This window comes from Megalobrama amblycephala, linkage group LG1 (assembly GCF_018812025.1).
Source record: "Megalobrama amblycephala isolate DHTTF-2021 linkage group LG1, ASM1881202v1, whole genome shotgun sequence".
NCBI lineage: Eukaryota > Metazoa > Chordata > Actinopteri > Cypriniformes > Xenocyprididae > Megalobrama > Megalobrama amblycephala.
Window position 1 is genome coordinate 61927972 of NC_063044.1, and position 23890 is coordinate 61951861.

Sequence of the window (23890 nt, forward strand, 5' to 3'; positions counted from 1 at the left end):
GTAGAAGTGTGAACAATCCGTGCTGAGGGTGGGAGGGGTCTTTGAGGATGGAAGCAGCTCTCCTGTGGACTCTGTGGTGGTAGATGCTCTGCAGAGAGGGCAGTGGAGTCCTAGTGATCTTCTGCGCAGTCTTAACCACTCTCTGCAGGCGTTTACGGTCCATGACAGTAGTGTTGCCATACCACACAGTGATGCAATTGGTCAGGACATTCTCGATGACGCAGCTGTAGAAGTTGCTGAGGATCTTAGGCGACATGCCAAACTTCCTCAGCCTCCTCAGAAAATACAGCCGCTGTTGGGCCTTTTTGACCAGCTGTGTGATGTGAGGTGTCCAACTAAGGTCCTCACTGATATGGACACCCAGGTATTTAAAGTTGCTCACCCTCTCCACTTCAAGCTCCCGGATGAACAGTGGCTGATGCGTTCTCCTCTCCTTTCTCATGTCCACTATCATCTCCTTCGTCTTGTCTGTATTGAGGGTGAGGTTATTGTCACCACACCATGACACCAGCCTCGCCACCTCCCTCCTGTAGGCTGCCTCGTCCCCACCAGTGATACATCCTATCACTGCGGTGTCGTCCGCGAACTTCAGGATAATGTTGTCCTTGTGGGAGGCGACACAGTCATAGGTGAACAGGGTGTAGAGGATGGGACTGAGTACACAACCCTGTGGAGTGCCAATGTTTGTGATGATACTGGCTGAAGTCCTATTGCCAATCCTGACAGACTGAGGCCTGCCAGTCAGGAAATCTAGGAGCCAGTCACAAAGGATGGGGTGCAGACCAAGTGTGGACAGTTTGTGGATGAGTTTATGGGGGATGACCGTATTGAAGGCGGAGCTGTAGTCGATGAAGAGTATCCTAAGGTATGAGTCTTTATTTTCCAGGTGAGAGAGGGAATAGTGAATGGCAGCAGCAATGGCATCTGAAGTGGACCTGTTGGACCGGTAGGCATACTGCAAGGGGTCAAGAGTGTCTGGTATGCTGCTCTGAATATGAGCCAGCACCACTCTCTCGAAACACTTCGTGATGATTGGAGTGAGTGCCACTGGCCTGTAGTCGTTCAGGCAGGTGGGTGGGCTCTTCTTAGGCAGGGGGATGATGGTCGTAGTCTTAAAGCAAGAAGGAACGGTGCACTGGCTGAGAGAGAGATTGAAGATGGAGGTGAGAACATCAGCCAGCTCGTTGGCACATGCTCTGAGTGCCCGCCCAGGAATGTTGTCCGGTCCCGCTGCTTTGCGAGGGTTGATCTTCCTCAGGGCTTTGTGTACCTGGCCTGTTGAGATGGTTGGTGGGGTGGAGGGGGGTTGGATGGTCCAGGTGTGTGTGAGCCTTCTCTCTGCAATGTAACTGGTGGCCTCAAAACGGGTGTAGAATGTGTTGAGGTTGTCCGGCAGGCTGTCTGTTGAGGAGATGTTGTTGCTGGTGGTCCTGTAGTCTGTGATGTGCTGAAGGCCTTGCCACATCCTCCCTGAGTCAGCAGTAGAATAGAAGCTGTCCAGCTTCTCTCTATACTGCCTCTTGGCCGCTGTTATGGCTTTTCTGAGTCCATACTTCGCAGCTTTGTATTCTGTCTCATTGCCTGCTCTGAATGCAAGGGAGCGAGCACGCAGCATGTGACGTACCTGACTGTTTATCCAGGGCTTCTGGTTAGGAAACTTCCTGATTTGTATAGTGGGTACGATGTTGTCGACACAAGTGCTGATGTACCCAGTCACATACTCAGCATAATCCTGTACACTGACAGAAGAGTCCTCCAGAGTGGCTGCAGCCTTAAACACATCCCAGTCTGTCAGAGCAAAACAGTCTTGCAGGATACTCTCAGTCTCTGGGGTCCAGAGTTTAACCTGTTTGGTGACAGGGAGTGTTTGTTTCAGTCTTTGTCTGTAAGCAGGGTACAGAAACAAAGAGATGTGGTCTGAGTGTCCAAAATGAGGACGGGGTGCAGCCCTGTATGCACCACGTATGTTGCTGTAAACATGATCCAGAGTGTTCTTATCACGGGTGGGAATGTCCACATACTGGTGGTATTTGGGGAGTACAGTCCGTAAACTACACTGGTTAAAGTCGCCAGCAACAATGAAAACAGCGTCAGGATGTGCCGTTTCTAGCGCGCTGATGACATTGTGGAGTTTGCTGAGTGCTGCCGTGGAGTTAGCTCGCGGGGGGATGTAAACAGCGGCCAAAAACACAGCAGTGAATTCCCTCGGTAGATAATAAGGACGGCACTTCAGCAGTAAAAACTCCACATCTGGCGAACAGTGTTCCTCAACCGTCTGTATATCTCCACACCACGAGTTGTTGACAAACACACACACACCTCCCCCTTTAGCCTTACCGGACGCTGCAGTTCGGTCACTTCGGTGAACAGAGTGTGTCTGTAGCTGAATGACGTCCTCTGGGACCTTGTCTGAGAGCCAGGTCTCTGTGAAAATCAGAGCGCAGCACTCTCTGATTTCCCGTTGACTTGTAATCCTGGCTCGTAGCTCGTCCAGTTTGTTTTCCAGAGACCGCACATTCGCTAGCAGGAGGCTAGGTAGCGGTGGTCGGCTAGCGCGAGCTTTTAGCCTAGTATGGAGCCCTCCCCTCTTGCCTCGCTTGCGTCGCCGTCTCCGAGGCGCTCTTCTGGGGTCAGCTAACTCACTCAAGCCCGGTGCTTCATGGTCCCCGGGGTGGTTTCGGTAGTGACTCTGGGAGCGAACAATGAATTGTAGCTCCGGCGGAATAAAACTAGTAAAATCAAAATGTCTTTGCGAGTTGGCAATGTCCAGTAGTGCCTGTCTGTTATATGTTAGCAGTGCATTGCATTTGTGCACTGCAGAAAAAACAAAAAACACACAAAAAAGAAGAAAAGTCCGGCATTTACGAGCAGAGCGAGCAAACACGTCTGCCTCGGGGGGCGCCATGCAAAAGTAATGGGAGGGTGAGGGAGGGTCTAGCTAGCCTCTGTTTTGTTTGGCAACACTTCGAACGTCAACAGGAAGTTACTCCACCCAGGATCGCTTAGAGCACCTTTACGTAGAAAAGGAATTATTTTAGCAGAGACCGTGGCCGACAAATGCAACTCAACAGATACAGGTTAATATTAACCGACTAAAACATGCCTGAGGACAATAGTGACAGAAAAATACCCTTACAGTGCTTTCACACTACAGTGGCAAAGCTCAGCCCAGTGCTACTGGCATTGAGAGTAGGGTTGGGTGTCAAATCGGTTCCATTTTAGACCTGGTTACAAATGTCCAAGAGCTGGATATTTAATAACCAGTCTTCATAATAAATTTTATTGTAACTTAAATGACTAAAATCTTGCTGACAAATGATCAAAACCTAGGATAGTGGCAAAGTTTAAACATGTAAATTAATTAGTATTAGGTGTAAAAGTAATATATTGGTCTGGTTTTGAGAAAAGTGATACAGCCATAGTACTACACAAATTATATTGATGTGTCTCATGAGAGAAATTTTTCTTCAGGTAATCATCAATGTTGCATTTGTCATTTCATACAGAATTTGAATTGAATTTTTTACATTGTACATTGAATTTGTTAATGTAACAGTACATGCTTAATTACTAATATCTTTGTTCATTATGTTCTTAGGCTGACAGTTCAGAAAAAGATGCTACAAAAGAAGTTGATGTTGGCATTCTCATCATCACTGAAGAAGGCGGGAGCAGCACAGTGTTGCTAGAAAGGGAGATGATGGTGGATGTTGTGGTGGTTCTGGAGGAGCAGATTGTCAAACGTGACCTAGGAGATGTTGCTTTTGCCTTTGCTACACTCGTGGGTCTTCTTTACTATCTTAACATAGACTATCCCAAGAGGCTGAAGTACACATTTGAGGTGATATAAAAAGTGTTCATGGGCATTGGCAGTGGCAATAGTTCTGCGATTATTTAATGGACTCCGCAACAGTTTGCTTCAAGACAAAGTGTAGTGGCAAGTTGTCCTAGTTAATGTCATCAATACAGTTTCAGTTGGTAGCATTGATTTGTTAGTTACACAAATGTTTACTGTTTGTACACTAATCAGTAGTTGCATCACACCACCATTTTGCATGGTTAAAAAAAGTTTAACATATTTGTTCTAAAATGCCACTGAGTTAATCTAAGCTACCAAAACTTGTTGCATGTACAAGTTTTCATACTTTTTTTTTTAGAAAATTGTTCGACAAAAACATTATGAAATGAAAACTGTTAAGTTTTTTTAGATGATTGTTTGACAGACGTTATGTAATGAAAACTTAGTTTTCATACATTTTTTTGTAAAAATAATTGTTTGACAAACATACTTTTTATACTTTTTTTTAGATAATAGTTCCACAGTTAATATGAAATGTCAATGTTTGTTTTTAAAGGTGTTTTTATATTAAACACTAATACTAAATAGCATGCTGTCAATTTTGAAATAAAATACATTGCATGTTCTTAAATGTTCATTCCATTTTTATGTGGTACAGTAGAAAATAGAAACTTGAGTTGTGTGGGCAAATTACATAGTTTGGCCAGTTGAATGAACTTAACATTACTAGTGAGATTAACTATTCTTGAAAAAGTAACCTGGCTGAAGTTAATTCAACAAGACGCTTAGTTTGGCCAATTTGTACTTACAAGTTTATTCAACAAAAAGCTTAGTTTGAACAACTCCACGTTTGTTGGTCTCACTAATTTAATGTTGTTTCAACTTGAATTTAGGTTGGCACAATTTTCTCGTCTAGTTAGGCTTACTAAAAACTTGTTGGTTATACAAAATATAAAGTTGATTAATTCTAGGTTTAAGGAACTCCAATATATGTGTAAACAACAAATGTTTTTTAGCTTATTGAACACAACATTTTAAGGCAGCCAGGTTACAAATTATTTTAAGTTGAATCAACTTTTCTTTTTTTTCTTTTTTCTTTTTTTTTGCAGAGTACTTCAAAGGAATCCACAAGTTTCCCTAATACATTACAAAGTATAGTTGGATATCTCTAGGACCAAGACTGGGAAACAGTAAACTTCTTAAAACATTTTTTTTTTTTTTACTCACATTATTAATGTATCCTCTGAGGGTAACATTCCCTCCTGAGGTCAGGTTCTTCACCAGTTATTTCCCTTGAAAGAGGAAGCAGGACTTCCATGGCTAACCTCTCTTCTTCTTTGCTTAGTGGAAGGGGGGAAGTTTTAAAAATGCTCGCCTTGTGATTTACAATTATGGAGTCTTTTCCATATTTTTTTTGTACTATGTAATTTTTAATAATATGTCTGATCCTCTTCAAATTGTGGCTGGTCAGACTGTGGACATGTGAAGGCTTTTATGCCATCCCACAAGGCAGCCAAAGTAGTGGTCCGCTGTTTGTCTGCCTTGATGACCCCATCAACTGTCTTGAAAGTTAGTGTTCTGCACGTGGTGCGTAGCATCGCACTCTTATTGGCTCTGCTCTTTCATATGGTGATCGTCTCGAGGCTATTCTGGAAACAATGAAAAAAAAAAAAAACGTGGTCAAAAAAAATTAATTCCGTTGAGTGCATAATTATTAGGCAAGTTGATATTCTGATCATATGTTTAATTATTTAATAAATTAATTATTTAATTAATCAACTAGTTATTTATTTATTTATTTAATTGTAGTAGTATTTTCATGTAGTTTGACTATAGTTCTCTTTCAGCGTGTGTGAGAGAGGGGGAGCACGCGCGCTTGCAGTCAAGCCTTTGAGAACGCGCACATGACGTCACACATAAATAATGGAAATAACGGTATTAACGCCAGTGTTTAAAGCCATTAAAGCCAGTGTTTGTACAGTAAATGTACAATGATTTCACACATATATAACGGTACAAAACGGACATTAACGGTATTAACACAAAACCATTGTTTGTACAGTAAATGTACAATGATTTCACATATAACGGTATAAACGGATATTAACGGTATTAACGCAAAGTTTGTACAGTAATCTAAAACATTTAACTTGTAGGCTGCCTTTGGTACATTTGCCGGAAAAGACAGTTCTTTGACCAATGGGTTATATAAATATGGTAAAAGCGTGGCTGATATTTATTTATTTATGTTTGTTGTTGTTGTTGTTTAGAATTGTCCTGTGAAAAACAAACTGTTCCATCGGACTGTTAGTGTTAGGGTAGGGTATATAGCTATTGTATTATTTATTTTCTTCATATTGTTAAATTGATATTTGTAGTGGGATTATTTGTATATTATTATGTGGATTTTATGATTTAAATTAACTTAAATTGGTTAGGTAAAAGAACTTACCTCATGAAAATTTACTCTCCTCTTGCACCTGCCTGAATGGAGTCCTGTTATGCGCGTCCAGGTCACAGACTTCACCTTATATACCCTCTGGTTCTTTTGCAAGCCTTGCACATGAGTAATAATTCAAATCTTTACAATTTAAAAATAAATTGAAAATAATTTATTTAAATGTAGCTTTATATCATCATGCTTGTACAAATAATTTTTAATTGAAGATGTTCTTCTTCAGGTTTATACATCCAACATTGAGTATAGCCATTTTTAAGTTTGGAAACAATAGGTTGTATTTATAATGTCATACTTACTATCTAACAGTTCTTACTATCTAAAGTTTTTTAAATAAGTTACTAATGTACTAGTTATAAGTACATTTTCCCAACTGTGTTACTTAAGTACATTTAATATAAATGCACTAATTAGCACTAACACTTCAAATGATTTTAAGTGTAGTCAGATAGAGTATACCAAATATACAGTGTTTTATAAGTGCATTACTTAAAAGTGTGCTATGAACGCTTTACATAAACATTTACTGTATTTTTATATATACTGTCACAAGTTCTATTTTAATGGATTTTCATGAAGAATATAGTACAAATTAATTAAGTAAACTCTATACCCAGGTGAAAAACATGCAGTAAAATACACTTTATTTTAGTACACTTCCATAATGTACTTAAAGTGCTCTATTTTCGTGCACTTATTTTGTACATAATATACTAAAAATTCGATAATTAGATAATCTTAAGAACATCTAACTGTACTCAACTGTGCTATTTTGAGACACCATGAATATGAACTAAAACTTTTAGTATATTAAGTACAAAATAAGTGCTTGAAAATAAAGCACTTTAAGTACATTTTGGAAGTGTACTAAAATAAAGTGTATTTTACTGCACTTTTTTTCACCTGGGTAGTCTTGCACACCCCTAGTAACTACCGATTTAGTCATACTGCATGTGATTATCTACAAACACTGAACTGCAGCCAACCGATCAGGGGTGCATTTCCCAAAAGTATCGTTAGCCAACTAACATTGCAAGTTCCGTCGTTACTTATATTGTTCATCGATTTGGTGTTTCCTGAAACCATCATTCAACTGAACATTCGCAAACTGCATTGCAAACTTGTGTGGTTGGAATGGTGTGGTTAGAAGCATAGTTTCTTGTTTTTATGACATGTGGACTTAATAAATTGTTATCTTGAGCAAAATAAGCAAGCTGCATGTCATTGAATATATATTTTATTTTGAATATGTACAAATGTCATTTATATATTTTAGTTTGTCAAGATATTTAAAGCACCGTTTTTGGAGAGTGTGCATGTGCATACGTGCTCTAGTACATCAGAACAAGCATATAATTGAATCTGGAAATAAAGCAAAATAACAGAAAAATGAGAATTAGTCCTCTGAAGTCTTGTCCACTATTTATAGCAGAAAATCTAGCATTAATTTGATCTCAAACAGATTAATTTAAAGAAGTTATAACTCACCAACTGCGTGACATCATTCACCATCATGGCTGAACGACAGGTTTGTAATAATATGGTTTCGGGAAACAGTCGTGACTAGCAAGTTTATTTGTTCAACGATACATCATACTATGGTAGTTCAGCAGCGAGTTACATCGTTGTTCAGGAAACGCACCCCAGACCATCCCTATTTGTAATATTAATTTGTTATTTGTTTTTGCAGAGGCTCTTAAGAACAACCCCCTGACGTCCAAGGTTAACTTGCAAGAAGCGGAGAGGGCACTGTCGAAGTGGTTTACTGGAGCAAGAGACAGAGGAGGACAGAGGGCAGTGAGAATGCACCAAAAGTTGGCTGTAGCTTAAAGGAAAACTTCACCCAAAAATGAAATTTCTGTCATAATTTACTCCATATCAAGTTGTTCCAAACCTGTATAAATTTCTTTGTTCTGCTGTACAGCAATGAAGATGTTTAGTAAATGATGACAAAAGTAAATGATGGCAAATAATGACAGAATTTTCATTTTTGGTGAACTATCCCTTTATGGTTGAGTTATAACAACATTTTAAGTTGCTGCTTCTGTTGTAGTGCTTGTATTGAAGTACTTTATTATAGTTGTAGTTTTCTGCCATTAAATAAAACTGAAATTGAAAGGATTTCAGTCTCACTGTGTTCTCTACTGCATTCTGCCCTGGTAATTGTTTGCTATTTTATTTGTGTGGTTTTGCTATTCAGATTACTATTCAGGTAGAAAATAACATATAGATAAAAGTTGTGCATTGTTAACATGGTAGTTTGTCTTAGTGAGGAATGCATTTATCTTATTTTAAATTGTTCAAAGTCTTATTCTGGTCAGAGCAGGGGTGGGTATGGGCATTATGGTCCACTGAAACCTTGAAGATGGGACCAGGATGGGTTTTGCATATGTTAAATATTTGGGCCCTACCTAACACCCAGTGAAATCCTGCATATAATCTACATGGGAAATTGACAAAGGGCCAACATGGAACCCATGGACAATCCCTCTTATAACCCATATTTCAAGCCCATGTAGTACCCACATAAAACTTAAAGCTGGGACCCATATGGGTCTTGCACAAGTTGCCCAGTTGGTGCCCACCTCGTGGCTAGTGCAATCCTGCATGAAATCCATCTGGGCAATTGGCATGGGGCCATTATGGAACCCACGGACAATCCCATATAGAGCCCATTTTTCAGTGTCTGGGTTAAATCTGGGACCGAGATGGGTCTTGTGCATGTTGCCCACTTGGGGCCCACCTATTGACAAGTGCAATCCTATATGAAATCCATGTGGGCTGTTAACATGGGGCCATTATGGAACCCACGAACCCTGTGGCCTGTCATCCTGCTCCTTGAACTGATTGTATATATCCACCTTTTAAAATGTGTGCAAATACAACAATGTTCTGTGTAGTAACTTTATTTACATTTTTTTTTTAGTATTACAAGACATCTGGGCAAGAAAAATAGGAGGAAGACTGTGGAGCAAGGTATGGGCCATATAAAATATTCACCTGGGATCTTGAGCGCCTCCGACCAGGGGCGAAGCTTGAGAGTGAGGTGAGCTTTGTCTTCACAAAATTTCTAATGCTTAATTCATAATCATAATGCTTTTTAACCATATGTTCAAGTGTCAAACTGTGAAAAAATATTTGAGCCACTTTTCTGTTCAGGTTATCAATGCATACCTCACTTGCATAGCAAGGAGGTATACAGGAAAGGCATTAGTAATCGACTCATTCCAAATGACAGATCTGTGGAAAGGCAAGGCCACTGTAATGATAAAGGTAAACAGCTTGTTTATTTTTATGATTACCATAAATGTTGATGTTTAATTGTAATGCTCTGTAATTTCCTACCCATAGATGGATCCACGGGCCCATGATTTGCTACTGGGTTCAGTAAATGAGGGTAACCACTGGACAGTACTGGTTTGTTTCACACATTAATATCTATTCTATGTAAATTATGTTTGAAGTTTTTTTTTTTTCTTCTTTTTCTTCAAGACTGGACAACTTATTCAATGTGTTTCCAGATGATATATCTTCAAGAAATGAGGATCATTTATATGAACTCCTGTGGTGAAAGCAGCAGGAACATTGCTCACTGTGTCAAGGCTGTACGGTGAGTAAGTAAGAATATAAAGCCCCTAACCAGTTATAAGTTTTATAACCATTTCTTCCTTTAATAAAAGGAGTTTCATGGACATAAAAGGCATCCAGGGTGCCACATGGAAGTGTGTGACATTACCACACAGCCTACAGCCAGATGGCACTTCATGTGGGGTGTTTGTTTGCAAGGTATACAGCTGTAAGAAATGTTTATGTATATTTTAATTATACTTGTTCAACCTCCAACCAAATTTCCTAGTTTGCAGAAACACATCTTCTAGGAGGAGATTTGACCTTTTCCTGCACAGAAGCGAATATCACACGCATACGTGAAGATATAGGTCTATATCTTCTAAATGAATCAGGTATTTTATTATATTAATAGGGGATGATGGGTTAAGTATATGATTACAAATAGCATGTATATCACCTTGATTACATTCCACAGAACCTCTTGATGACCTGTGCTTGGCTTGTGGAGAACAAAATCCCCACACACCAGACCAAGTAGACACTTGGGTGCGTTTGGATGACTTTCTTTTCTTTTATAACATTACTGTGTATAATTAAACTGGCAAGACTATATGTTCATTCATGTGTGTAAATCTTATTTTGTTTAGATCGAATGTGATGCTTGCAAAGGCTGGTATCACCAGGACTGCATGAGTAGGCCAAGTCTTGAGGCAGCTTTTATTTGTCCTGGATGTAAAGGCCCTTAGTAAATTATTCATGTTTGTTTATTTAAACCCTTTTTTTTTTTTTTTTTTTGCAATTCTTTTTTTTCCATGTTTGTAAATAAAACTGTAGCAGAAATACATTTGCTCTCTTTACTGAATTCAGAATAACTATTTTACACTCATAACTAGATTTACAGGAAATGTGCTACTAATATATAGAATATTAGATAGACCACTTAATGTGTAAAAATAATTGTTTTGCTCCATAAATCAAGTTATGTACCAACTGAACAAGCAATAAGGAATATCACAAATTAAACTTTATTAAGCCACCAAGTCAAGTCACCTTTATTTATTTATCCTAGCGCTTTTTACAATGCAGATTGTGTCAAAGTAGCTTTACAGTGATAACTGGTAATTAAATAATTTTGGATGGACAGCAGCTCTAGAAGCATTGTCCAGCTTAAGTAAATTCAGTATTCATTCATTCTTATGTATATATATAAAAAAAAAAAAATCAATATCAATCAATTTAGTTAGAAAACAGTGCTGTCATCATCGTTCATTCAGTTCGCATAGAATGGTGTCACCTCAGATACAAGTATGATTATATTTATACATTATCAAATAAACCTTTTAAATACCCTCAAATGTAAAAAACGGTCTAGTTTACTTGGAGCTTACTTGGAACATAACACCGGACACATTGATAATCTACAAACTAAATGAAGGCAGAAAAAGCTTAACTATGAAACGCTATCACGTTACCGAAAACAGTTTCTGTGATCCGAGGAGCGTGCACTGATATTTTCAGTGGCGCTTTAACATAAAACAGTAAACTCGTGAATATTCATGTAAGCTCCGCCCAGTGTCACCGAAAATCTCAGACACCGAATATTTCATAACACCGGCAATGGACACACACAGACACAGGTGACATGGATCTATCTCTATCTCACGTTGCAAAGTAATATTAACGCATATGTTGTACTTTTATAACAGTTGATCGTGTGGTAACTGCTCCAGTCCCGGGGAGAATGTATGTTGTAAAGACATACCACAGGTAAAATCCTACTTAAACTTAATTTCTGAAGAAAAACACATATTCTTTATGTTGTAGCCTTTACCAAGTACTAATGGTGCGTTCAAGTCATGTCGGAAAGATCGTATTTACGAACAGAACCGACATGAACGCCACCACAATGTCGTAAATACCAGTGGGAAGCTCGTAATTTTCTTTAAGCTCCGATCTGTACGAGTTGGGGGCGTGTCAGTCAGAAACATAGTGAAATACCACAATACTTACAGGTATTTAGCAGTGACATTGTCAGGCTTTTATATTTACAACGAAGTAAGCCGATTCCCAGCAAAAATATGATAGCATCACAATATAAAAATGTAATATATAACAATAAAGTTTACAATGGCTTCATAAATTAATTAAAAATAAAAAAGCAACATACAACTAATGCACATTCTTTGCTCTACATTTTCTAGAAGCAGAAGTGTTGTTATTTTGTGTAATTAATTTAGAGAAGGCACACCGCCATCATACTCCGACGAAAGTGACTTGAACGCACCTATACCGTCGTACACACGACTTCCCACCTCTTAAATACGAACTTCCCAGGAGGACTTGAACGCACCATAATATGTCCTTTCTGTCAAACAGGTAATGCACAGATGTGTACAGGTGAATGGTGTCGCCTGTATAACAGACCACCCAGGCTTTGAGCCTGTCGCTCTAAACCCATACGTACTGCAGGCAGTGTATGGCACGTATTGCCAGTTTTTTGGGGAGATGAGGAACCCTACCCTCAACAGGTCAGTTGTGCTAAAAATATTACATGACTATAGTTTGTCCACACACATTCTGTTTAACAGGGAATGTTTCTACAAAGCTTTTATTCCTATATGAACATAATACTAAAGTGTATGAATACAAACTTATTTAAATGTCATTCACAGTTCTTACAGACACCTGGCATACAGGAATTTTGTCCGATGGTGCTGGGCTTCCTGGGCAGATACATCAGAGTGGTCATACCCTCCTGTGCAGTTACACGCATCAGACAGCAGTTTCCAGAACAATGTGAAAACATCCAAAATACACTTTCAAGTGTATATTTTAGAGCACTGTATCTATTTGCATCTATAGATCTTTAAAGGCTGTTTTCTCAAAATGAGCTTTTTCTCCTGCTCTGAGTCAGAAATCCCCACTTCAGCAGAACTTACATACACCAAACTTTACAGTTTTATTCCTATCTATATTCTGAAGGTTTTTACAGAGGGATTTGTTGATATATAATTTGCCTGATTTTATACAACATTTTATTCCTAAAAAAATGGTGAAAATATTTTTTTTTCTGGCTGTTGATAGTATTTTCAGATTTATGGAGTGATAAAAAGAGATATCCAAAATTCCCTCTGTAAAAACCTTTGAATTTAATATGTCCAAAAACTGAAACGAGAACTGTGAACCTGACGTCATCCAATTTTTGTTCTAGAAATGTATGCAAATTAGCGCATATTTAATTAGATAATGCCTTATTTGCAATTTTTAATGTAATCAATCACCTGGGGTAGTATGGTGATATCTATTAGTTAATTTTTTACCATATTCACCTGGGGTGTCTCTCCTTAACTGTTTTACCTTGTATTGTGTTGTCATATTTATATATTTTTAAAAACTAAATATATTGAAGATGCAAAACCTAATTTGTCCTTTAATTTGCCTAATGGCTTTCAATGTCCTAATATATGTTTGACCATACATTGAATGTTGCATCCACAAACATGTGAATAACCCATTTAGAATACAAATGTAAATGTCTTGTATCAGTAACAAAGACATCCTAATGCAACTAGATACACAAAAACATTATCAAACCTAATGATGGTTCATCAAGGAACCTTGTGTACCCCAGGAAAATGTAAATGTGGTAGTACAGTTTTGAATAGGGTCGTTAGTAGCCCATCTGAAATACGCAAGAGATTATCAAAATACCTGAATGGATAGAAACCAACAAGCATCAGTACACATTAGCAATACAACAGTCATGCTGAAATGTGTGAACAGCAAAGACAATTCAGTAGCAAATGTTAGAACGGGACATTTCAGTCTGAGATGAGAATGGCACTCTAAACATATAAAAAGCAAAGGCCAGATCTGTTGAAATTGTACAATACTTTATTAAATTATGTGGTTTTACAAGCATGTGTTTAACTTGCATCTTTAGACATCTTTCTCAAACAATGGTAATGTTGGTAAACTAATGGTGCACTATCAATGTACATCACTATGCTCACTCCAGTAAAACATTGTTCTCCTATTAATTTAACTTACTTGAGTGCTAAAATTAAAAATATAGTGCATAAATTGTGTCTCTTCTATTCTGTACAGTCCATGGACTAGAGGCGAGATGTGTGCAGTGCCACAGCCTCCCACTTTTCAGGTCTGGTAAATTGTGTGCAGAGGTGATCTGGAACATGCACTTGTTTTAGCTTTTCTTGGAACTGCTGGGGCTGCGCCAACACGTAGTCAAAAAGTAGCTCCATCAGACGCTCTACGTACCCTGCAGAGTACAATGAAAGTAGTGTTAAAATGACCAGATTCTATATAAAATTGCCTCATACGCAACACTGAATAAAAATATAATAATAAAAAAATAATAACTGTATGTAGGGCTTGTCTTTAGCGGCCTCACTGTGCATTCCCCCTTTTTGTAGCATGGATACTGTATGTGCCACCTAAGCTGTCCGGCTGCAGTAGTGGCTTGTGTTCTTTCACTGTTTTCATTGTAGTGCATTGCTGCCAGTTGTGATCTAAGATTAGAAAATATATTGTTACATACTGTAAATCAACTCCCACTTTAGCAATTATTAGGGTTATTTGCTCATGGACACTGACAAAACAATTGAGAACATACCTGCACAACATTCCCACATAAGAGAATGCCACACCGAATGAGTAAAAACCGAATGAGTAAACTGTGAAACGACTCCAGTGATGAAGTCTGGTAGTCACCACTTTTGTTTTGTAGGTCCCTAAGCAGTTTTGGAGCCAGGATGACATCACAGAGCTTCTCACATGCAGCTGTACCTAATGAGAAAATAATACAGTCTATATATATATATATATATATATATATATATATAATAACATGCAAAAAAAAAATAAAATAAAGAAGATCATTTAAAGAAAATAAATCAGATTAAAAATGTGACTGCTTCATATTTTAACATTCAAACTGTTATACAAAAACAGACTATACAGATACTATATCAAAGTGTGTATGCGGTTGTCATTACTTGGTTTCAGCCACTGCCTTGCGTGATCTCCCACAAATGGTTGATGGAGGCAGTTTGGAAATTCGCCTTCATGCTCATGTATGTTCTGGATGTGGTTGGCAACAGTTTTCCATTTAGCAACAATTTCACTGCCTGTAGAAGAACTTGCTCCACACCAGTAAAGGTGGTTCTCAGTGCTCTTCTAAGCACCAACTTCTCTGCAAGTTCTTGTCTTCGCAAGTTGGTCGATTTTCTTAGCAACACCTTGGGGGAAAAAAACAGAATATTATTTACAGATACATGGCAGACATATTATTTTACAACAGTTTTCTACTCCATATCTGGAAAATAAGCTCTGTTATGAAACCCACCTTTCGCCATGTGCCATGCATCAAACTTGTGCACAACATCAGGCCTGCTCTCTTTGAGGAACTTCATGACAGCAGGATGCCGATCCGTGACAATCATTTGAACTCGGACCCCTCTGTGCTCCAGCTGTCTGAGGCATCTTTGTAACCCCTCCTTTTCCATGCGTTGGCTGTTGCCAACAACATTGCTCTAAAAAATACAACATTATATTATTCCAAATTATGGATTAATTCAGACGGTTTGTCCGAATAATAATAATTAAAAAAAATGCATGCAAGCGATTAAATTATGTTAGTAAATTAAAAATACCTGAATTAGCTGAATGTCCAAGATCCGTTTTTTTGAAGGTCCATCGTTGTGTAGGTGCCATATTTGGCACTGTGCCCTGAACAATTCAGCATTGAAAAATAAATATCAGTTGCTTAGCTTTTAAAATATTAAAAAAAAATAATAATAAAATTTGGATTCTTACTCTTGCTTCTTCGCTCTGGTTTCCATGCATATTGTGTGGATACATGCTTGATCAGCGAATCAACATCTGCTTGGCACATCACATCTTTTGTGAATACTGCTGTCTGGCACCCCACCTCACGACACAAGGGCTTTACAACCTAAAAAAGTACAACACGCAAGCATTATATTCACAATACAAAAATAACCCAAAGCACTGAAGAAAAAAAAAATCTGTTACTGGTTAACATTGACTATGCCTGCTCCTAATGACTACTTCACACCGCACAGAAAAACGCCCACATTTAAGTGGGCCGCAGGATTTAAAACTTTATAAAAAGAAGTCATGTTTATGCTTACCAAACAGACACCGACAAACGCTGATTGAACATGTTCAATCGGGTGAAAATAAAAACCCGAGCAACGCCAAAATACGCAACGAACTAACCAGACAAATGTGTTTGAGTTCACACCGCACAGAAAAATGCAGACAGAGTTCATTGCCGATAAAAACAATTACCCATGCAAATTCACAAAAATAAAGAATATGTTAGCAAACACTTACCACAGTTTTGGAGATGGGAATTGGTACAGCGTCTTGCTTTAAAATAAGCCGATTAGCAAAGCCGGATTCCACTTGTCATAGTAGATTTACAAAGTTCTCCGGTACAAAATGTTTGCAACAAACATACAGTCCATTCATTGCCTTCTGAGGCCACAGCAGGCCAGCCGCCCTCGCCCAACCTTCAGCTCTGATTGCACAGACTCAGATACAAATGTATAGTATAATGCAATGTAAGTCACTTTGGATAAAAGTGTCTGCCAAATGCGTAAATGTAAATGTAGTGTTTTCACTTTAGTGTTTTCAATGATGTGCAGCCTATACATATCTGTTTACATCTCAAAAAAAGTTTTGGGGTTTCATGACCCTTTAAGTTAATCTTAATGTTTTAACACTTAGTTGTTATTAGCATGTAGCTATTCACTGCTAGCATGTGTAGCATATTGGAAGTCCTGTTTGCTAGCATAAAAACAAAGCCACTAGATGACAAGCCTGCAACCATCAGGGTTGCCAACTTTGGGACTTTGGCTGGAGTGAGACTCTGTAAAAATATCAGTTTGCGTGTGTGCGCGGAGAAAATGTTTGGTAACCCTAATTTTAAAAATCAATGTCAGTCCATGTTTACTTAGTATAAACCCTGATTTATGCACAAAAAACCTGAATATAATGGAAACGCTTTTTCAAAATGTACAATTAATTCATTGATTGCACTATAAAAAAATAAAGATAAAGGTGAACAAAATAAAGGTGATTAAATAACATGTAAAACAACAACATCAGAACATGAAAACATTAAAAATTGTCCAGAGCAAAATTTGAAATGTATAATAAAAAAAAAAATCTATATATTGATCAAAATGAGAGAAATGTATGAAATATTACTATCATTGGGGTGAAATAATTTATTTTATTTATCGTCAGTTTTGTTACCTGACTCGTGTGGAAGGGAAGGCAGAACGTACTTGGTTACTTACGTAACCTCGGTTCCCTGAGAGATAAGGGTACGAGTATTGCGTTGCAAACGCTATGCCTATGAGAAAACTCCTTTTCTCGAGAAAATAACGGCCATGGTGTGTAAAGCAGAAGCAGCCTGGCCAGCGGCGGAGTGTGCACGATCCGGGAGTGCTGAAGACGTTCTGCGCGGCTTTGATGGGTGCGCGGCCACAAATGGGCGGCGACCGCTTCTTCCAGTGGCAGGAGCTTCACATATCCTTTTTCCTCAGCGCCCTCAACAAATAGAGCGTTAACTGTACGTACACACCGCCGCCGACTTGAGCTGCAAAGAAGCTCTGGCCGCTTTGTCAAAGACGCTTGTCAAAAAGTACGGGGAAGCTTGATGCTTTGGCCGCTCTGAATATTGAGTGCGCGCGCGGCCGGGGCTCTCTCTCTCTCTGCTCGTGCGCGCTGAAAATTTCATATTTTGATATGAACATTAACCCGCCAGTGTGGCGGAGAGCCTTTTGAGATTTACTCGCCAAACGGAAAATCTACCCGCATTTGGCGCTTGGCGGGTGTTAATTTCGGACCCTACATGAGACTATTTTTATTGAGCAATTTAGCTAGCCCACATCATAACGCACGTCAGACAACATTTGCAACTTTAGTTGAAGTCTGTAACTTACTCTCGGCACACAGACTGATTAGACAAGGCTACGTAGGTCACTACGTACGTCTAGTGACAAGGCTCACCATTTTATTATGCTTACCTTGATTGTCTTCCAAACTTTCACACGTGCCGACTCCGACTCCGAACCATAGCTCCGAACTCTCTCTGAACTTCTCACACGCAACTGACGTATCAGGTGCAAGGTTTTCAGCCAATCGACGATCAGAGAATACTGCAGTGAGAACGTTGTAGGGAGATGTAAGGCCGTGTGTCCACTAGAGCGTTTTTAGCCAGCTGAAAACAGTAAGGCCGTGTGTCCACCAGAGCGTTTTTTCCAGCTGCAAGCGTACTTTTTCAATGGGAACGCTGCGTTTTTTAAACGCCAGGAGCGCAACGAGGCGCTGAGCGTCTTTTTCATGCTCAAGCGCTGAGCGCTCGGCGTTTTTTACTGGTCACCTCGAGTTGAAGAATGTTCAACTTTGATTAAAACGCTGCGCTCATCACTGTCATGTTTTAGCCAGCCGTCCAATCAGAGTGGAGGAGGGGCGGGACAAATACAACTCCGACCAACTGTCACATTCTTGCTTTACAGCGACATCAACAAACAGAAACAAAATGGATGAGAAATTAATATTGCTGGTCTCCGAACATACATGGCAAGTAATTCCACATTGTGTGAACATTTTTAGCCTGAAACAAATTACCTTATAAAATCAGTTATAAGTAACAGTGCCGTTGATATTCTGTATCATAGCAACAAAGCGTCTCAACGGAAAAAAAACGCTGCGCTGCAGAAGCGCTCTCAAGCGCTCACAGATAGGCGTTTTAAGCAGAGCGCCTAGTGTTTTCAGCTGGCTAAAAACGCTCTAGTGGACACACGGCCTAACAGTGATGAGCGCAGCGTTTTACTCAAAGTTGAACATTCTTCAACTCGAGGCGACCAGTAAAAAACGCAGAGCTCTCAGCGCTTGAGCGTGAAAAAGACGCTCAGCGCCTCGTTACGCTCCTGGCATTTAAAAAACGCGGTGCTCCCATTGAAAACAATTGAAAAAGCACGCTAGCAGCTGGAAAAAACGCTTTGGTGGACACACGGCCTAACAGCTGTGGGCCTTAAACTCCTCTCCTGTCATTAATACGCTGTGGTCTAGTCATCAACAGAAAATTAACGGATTGAGAGGGGAGAAAAATGGATTTTGGCGTGACATTTCTTGAGTGTGCGTGAGAGCGTGAGACCGATGCTGAAAGCCTGAGTGTCACGCCAGATGCGTGAGAGTTGGCAACCCTGAACCATTAGCCAAAAAAGCGCAACGGGTAAAGTAATTGCTGCAGTAAAGACTGGCAGTACACAGGGAAGAAGAGCAGAGGCCGTTACACGATAGGCTGAGAGGTGTTGCATGTGATTACGTTAGCCGTTACACTTTCTCCAATGGTAAGAGATACAGACCCTCCCATCTCCCTGTAATAATAATGTCTCTGGTAAAAAGAGCCAATCACATCTCTATACGATGATCTGATGCAGAGATATAGGTCTTGCTAAACGGTTGCTAGGGTACTCTATCTGGTTGCTAGGGAGTGTCTTGGCAGCTGTTAGTGATGATGCTCCAGGCACCAATAATAATAAGTTTAAACAGCATTTCAGCTTTTTCAAGCCATCTTAATAATGTTGCTTCTGTGCTTTGACTCCTAAAATACACTTAAAAGATGTTGAACAAATCTCAATTCTACACTCATAAATTATAATTGATGTGACACTATAATAGAAATAAATGAAGGTGATTTCCATTAACAGAGATTGAGAAAAGCACAGATGCACACACACAATGATCTGTCTCACACACTTTTATTCTGACATGATATTTCATTGTCACAGTATTAATGTAATGAAGAGACTCTATCCGCCTTATTCCAACGCCCCATGATGCTTTGCGTGAATTATGGGAGTAACTTCCGTTAAGCTGTAAACAGTCAGTGATAGACTCGCTCTATGACCGCAGTAATGTGTTTTATTTTTAAACTGGGTACAATGAGACGACATTATTCTACTCACCCTTCAGCCAACGAACATTAAAAAGACATTTAAAAGTGTAAAAGCATCAACAAGGTACTTTCAACAGGCCATGAAAAAGTGTGATTCTTCCACAGCAATAACGGACAGGTTACATATAACTATAGTGATATCTGAATTATGTAATATATGTTGCCTTAATAAAAATGTTCATGAACTTCACCATTGCATACTATTTCAAAGTGATTTCCATCATTTTTACAGATAATAAACTGTATTTATCTGTGAAAACAAACCTGAAAAAAGAGACGTGAGGTTTTGAGGAGAAAAACGAGAGATTCTTTGTTCATTCCAGTGAATTAATAATGGGATATATCGTAAATTATATTGGGAGAACAGACCACAAATGTGCAGTATATGTTGTCCTTTTCATACTATTACAGTGGTATGCAAAGAGACAAAAGAAAATGATCACAAGGATAGAAAGCAGCGGCTGAAAAGAGCTCTTGCCATAGATATTCTTGTTATAACATGTTACGATAAAATACCAAGCGTTACATAATTCTCATGATGTCTGAAAATAAAACATGAAAGAAACATTGACAGCTCATTCAGTCAAACTGACGGATAAGCTTTATTTGTAGAGCAACATTTTGATTTGAAACGATTCGTTTCAGTCTTTTTAAATTGAAGTTCCCCAAACCGGAAGTGCAACCCATAATTCGAAACGCAGTAGGCTAGTCAGGAATAAGGTCAATAGAGTGCCTCAGGGATGACGCATTTTTGTAGGCAAAACCCGGAAGCGAGTTAGCATTTTAGGACTTCCGGTTCCAACGCCGTCAAGTCTATGGGTTTTTTGAATGGGTTTTTGCTAAATCGCCTGAAATAAGGTCTGTGTTTAACAAAGCCTCTAAATACTTTCACGTTTTGATCTATGACATAAAACACACCAGTTATAACCCACTTGTGATTTTTAAACTTTTACTGTGTCTTAAAATCGGCGGTTGCTAACAAAGTGCTAAAAGGGACTACTTCCTTTGGCGAGGACTTTAGAAGTCATCATTAAAAACGGGACATTTGGGACAGCATTTCTCATGAAAAAGTGGATAAGTATTCATACACAGTGCAGATCATAATCAGTGAGCATGTTTTTAAATAAAGTTGTTTTCTAAATAAAGTTTGAGGAAGTTTGGTGGTGATGAAGTTGATCCGCGACCATGGTGTGCTGTAATCCGTTTATAGCCTACTGTTAGCTTTTTATATCTGACGACTTTATTTAGGCTTCAAAATCTATAAATGTTGTGTTCACTTGTAAAGATTATCTTGATAGACAAAATGTGTAAGTGCCATAACCCTTTGTTAACCCTCTGGAGTCTGAGGCTGATTTGGGGCTTGGGGAAGTTTTGGCATGCCCTGACATTTGTGCTTTTTTCAGTTGTTCATAAACATATAAATGACAAAAGTGTCATTACACTGTATTCAGCACAAACTAGGCTACAATAATATGTGAGGAACATGTATGTACATGTTTGTATTTTTGAAGGAATAATGTTTATGCGTGGTTATTGAAAAAACAAAAAACTTAAGTCCCTGAAATAAGGCCAAAAAAAGTATATTAAATCTGTGTTCACAAGTTTTTGCTTCAGAATTATGTAAAAATTATGCTGCCTACTCCTTCATATAAAACAATATATTGATTTAGTTTTTGTAAGACACTTTTTGTCAAGAAACACAGTATGCATGGAGGCATGAATGATCATGAATAATGGGCCATTTACACCGGAGAAGACAAAAGAATCACATAATAATGACCTGAAATGACTTGCATATTAATGAGGCCTTTCAGTCAGGTAGGCTGTGAAAAAAACCCTCTGTAATAATGTCTCAGCTCATCATAAACAGCAATACTGTGAAATATTATTACAATTTAAAATAATGGTATTCTATTATATTCTTTAAAATATAATGTATTTCTGTGATGCAAAGTGTCTGAACAATTATGTTACCTCTATGGCATTTCATATAGGCTTTTAGCTTAAAAGGATGCACATTTGGAGAAATATTGATGGATTCTTATATATTTATGTTAATTTTCTATACTGAGAAGTAATATTTATTGTCATCAATATGAGTGCTGGATACTGTGTTTTCAATTCATACTTGCAGCCGGAGGGCGCTCTCTGTGCACATTTAGTCCACAAATTATTCTAAAGAAGAAGAGGACATTTCAGGAATGGTGTTTTTAATTCATACTTGCAGCCGGAGGGTGCTCTCTGTACACCTTTAGGCCACAAATTCATATAAAGAAGAAAAGGAACTAGGAACTAACGGCATGTCTTCTACAGATCGCTAACCATGGCTTTAACATCCAAATAAACACTTTTCAAGACAATAAATACACGATTGAGACAATGTATGCATGTATTGCCTCTGAATTTGCATCTGAATAGCGCTGGCTCCATGGGCGTGGCCGCATTAGTGGGTAATGAGCTGAATCACGGACTTGGCTCTCTTTTCATACAGATTACATAAACACAGAATGTTTGTTTTCGATTTGACTTGCACGATTTAAAACCTGACATTTCAACGTTTCTATAGACATAAGTGTCATTTTTTTGTCATTAGTATTCATAAGTTACAGTTCATTTTCTGAGAACTATCAGATTGGACTTCGTGCAGAGGGAGACGAGAGATCACGCATCATGTTAGTTTTCTTTGTTTTACAAAATGCACAACATTGTGTTTTTACTCTGAGTGTACACAAATAAAAGAAGACATTCTATAGTTTCAATTGACATATTACTTATGTCTCTATGACAAGAAATGACGGAGTATTTTAAGTCTGTTTTGCTGCAATGTGAAAAAAATCCTGCAAAACGCGCCGGCGCGTTTTCAGACCTCAGGGAGTTAAACACAGAGCTTATTTTCTGAGATTTTCCAAAAGTCTATGGAAAAAATGCATAGCCTTTCAATCGAGGGAACCCGTGCGCCGCTAACTTCTGGGTTGGCCTACAAAAACACTGTGGCGACCAGGGCGGGCGAGAGCCGTGAGGGAACGGCACGAGGCCAGTGGCGCGAGAGTTAATGAGCTCCACCTGGGAGGCGCACCGGCCTTTAGTCTCTCACGGAGGAGCTCCGGAAGCATAAAAGGAGGAGCGACGCCAGTGAAGGACGAGAGAGGACCAGGCCTGGATATTATTTTATGTTTTATTATGTTTGTGTGGCCGGCAGACGTCCGCGAGGGTCTCCCAGCTTTACTTTCGTTTTGTTCTTTGTTTATTTTGAATTAAAGTTATGTTGAATGTTCGCCGGTTCCCGCCTCCTTCTTCCTGTACATACGAACTGTGTTACAAACACGTCATCCCTGGGGTACTCTATAACATCTGATTCTTCATCAGCTCAAAGCATTATGGGTAGAGTCTCTCTGTTCTGATTCATCAAATCAGTTTCACTGATGATCCAGCATGATTAATCCTAATCCCAGGATAGAGTGGTTGAGTGAATGTGGTCTGGACTGTGTGGATGAGGATCATTGTGTCTCCAAAGACGCTGTAGAAGGACAGAGTTCCTGCACTCTGATCCACATACACTCCTATTCTATAGTGTTTCACCTTCACTCCTTCTCTATAGTGATCCTCCTCATTCGCTCGTGTTCTACTGAAGATGGGCTTTACAGGGAGATCAGTCTTTATGTTATTGTGACTTAATGAGTAACCGTAGGGAGAGCAGTTCAAACACCAGGACTGATCATTCCATCCAAACCCACACTCAAGACCCCGTCCCTTCCTGCCGATGCTCTTATATGACACTGATATAGACACATCACCTCCACTCCACTCAATCTCCCAGTAAGAGCGTCGATCACTCACACTCTCTCTACACAACACCTGAGGACGCACACCACCATCAAATCTGTCTGGATGATCAGGATACAACTGCGGTGTGCTAGTGTCAGTAATCAGTGTGTTGTTCTCAGACAGAAGGAGGAATTTATTCACTGTGTTTGGATCCGCAGTGAGCTGACGGGAATCTGATGGAGATAAAACACATCACAATCAGGAATCATCAATCTGATCT

At 39.0% G+C, this 23890-nt stretch overlaps 1 pseudogene; it reads left to right on the forward strand.

Moving 5' to 3' along the window:
• The window catches only part of LOC125272350, a 62666-nt pseudogene that overhangs the window by 16584 nt on the left and 22192 nt on the right, over positions 1-23890 (forward strand).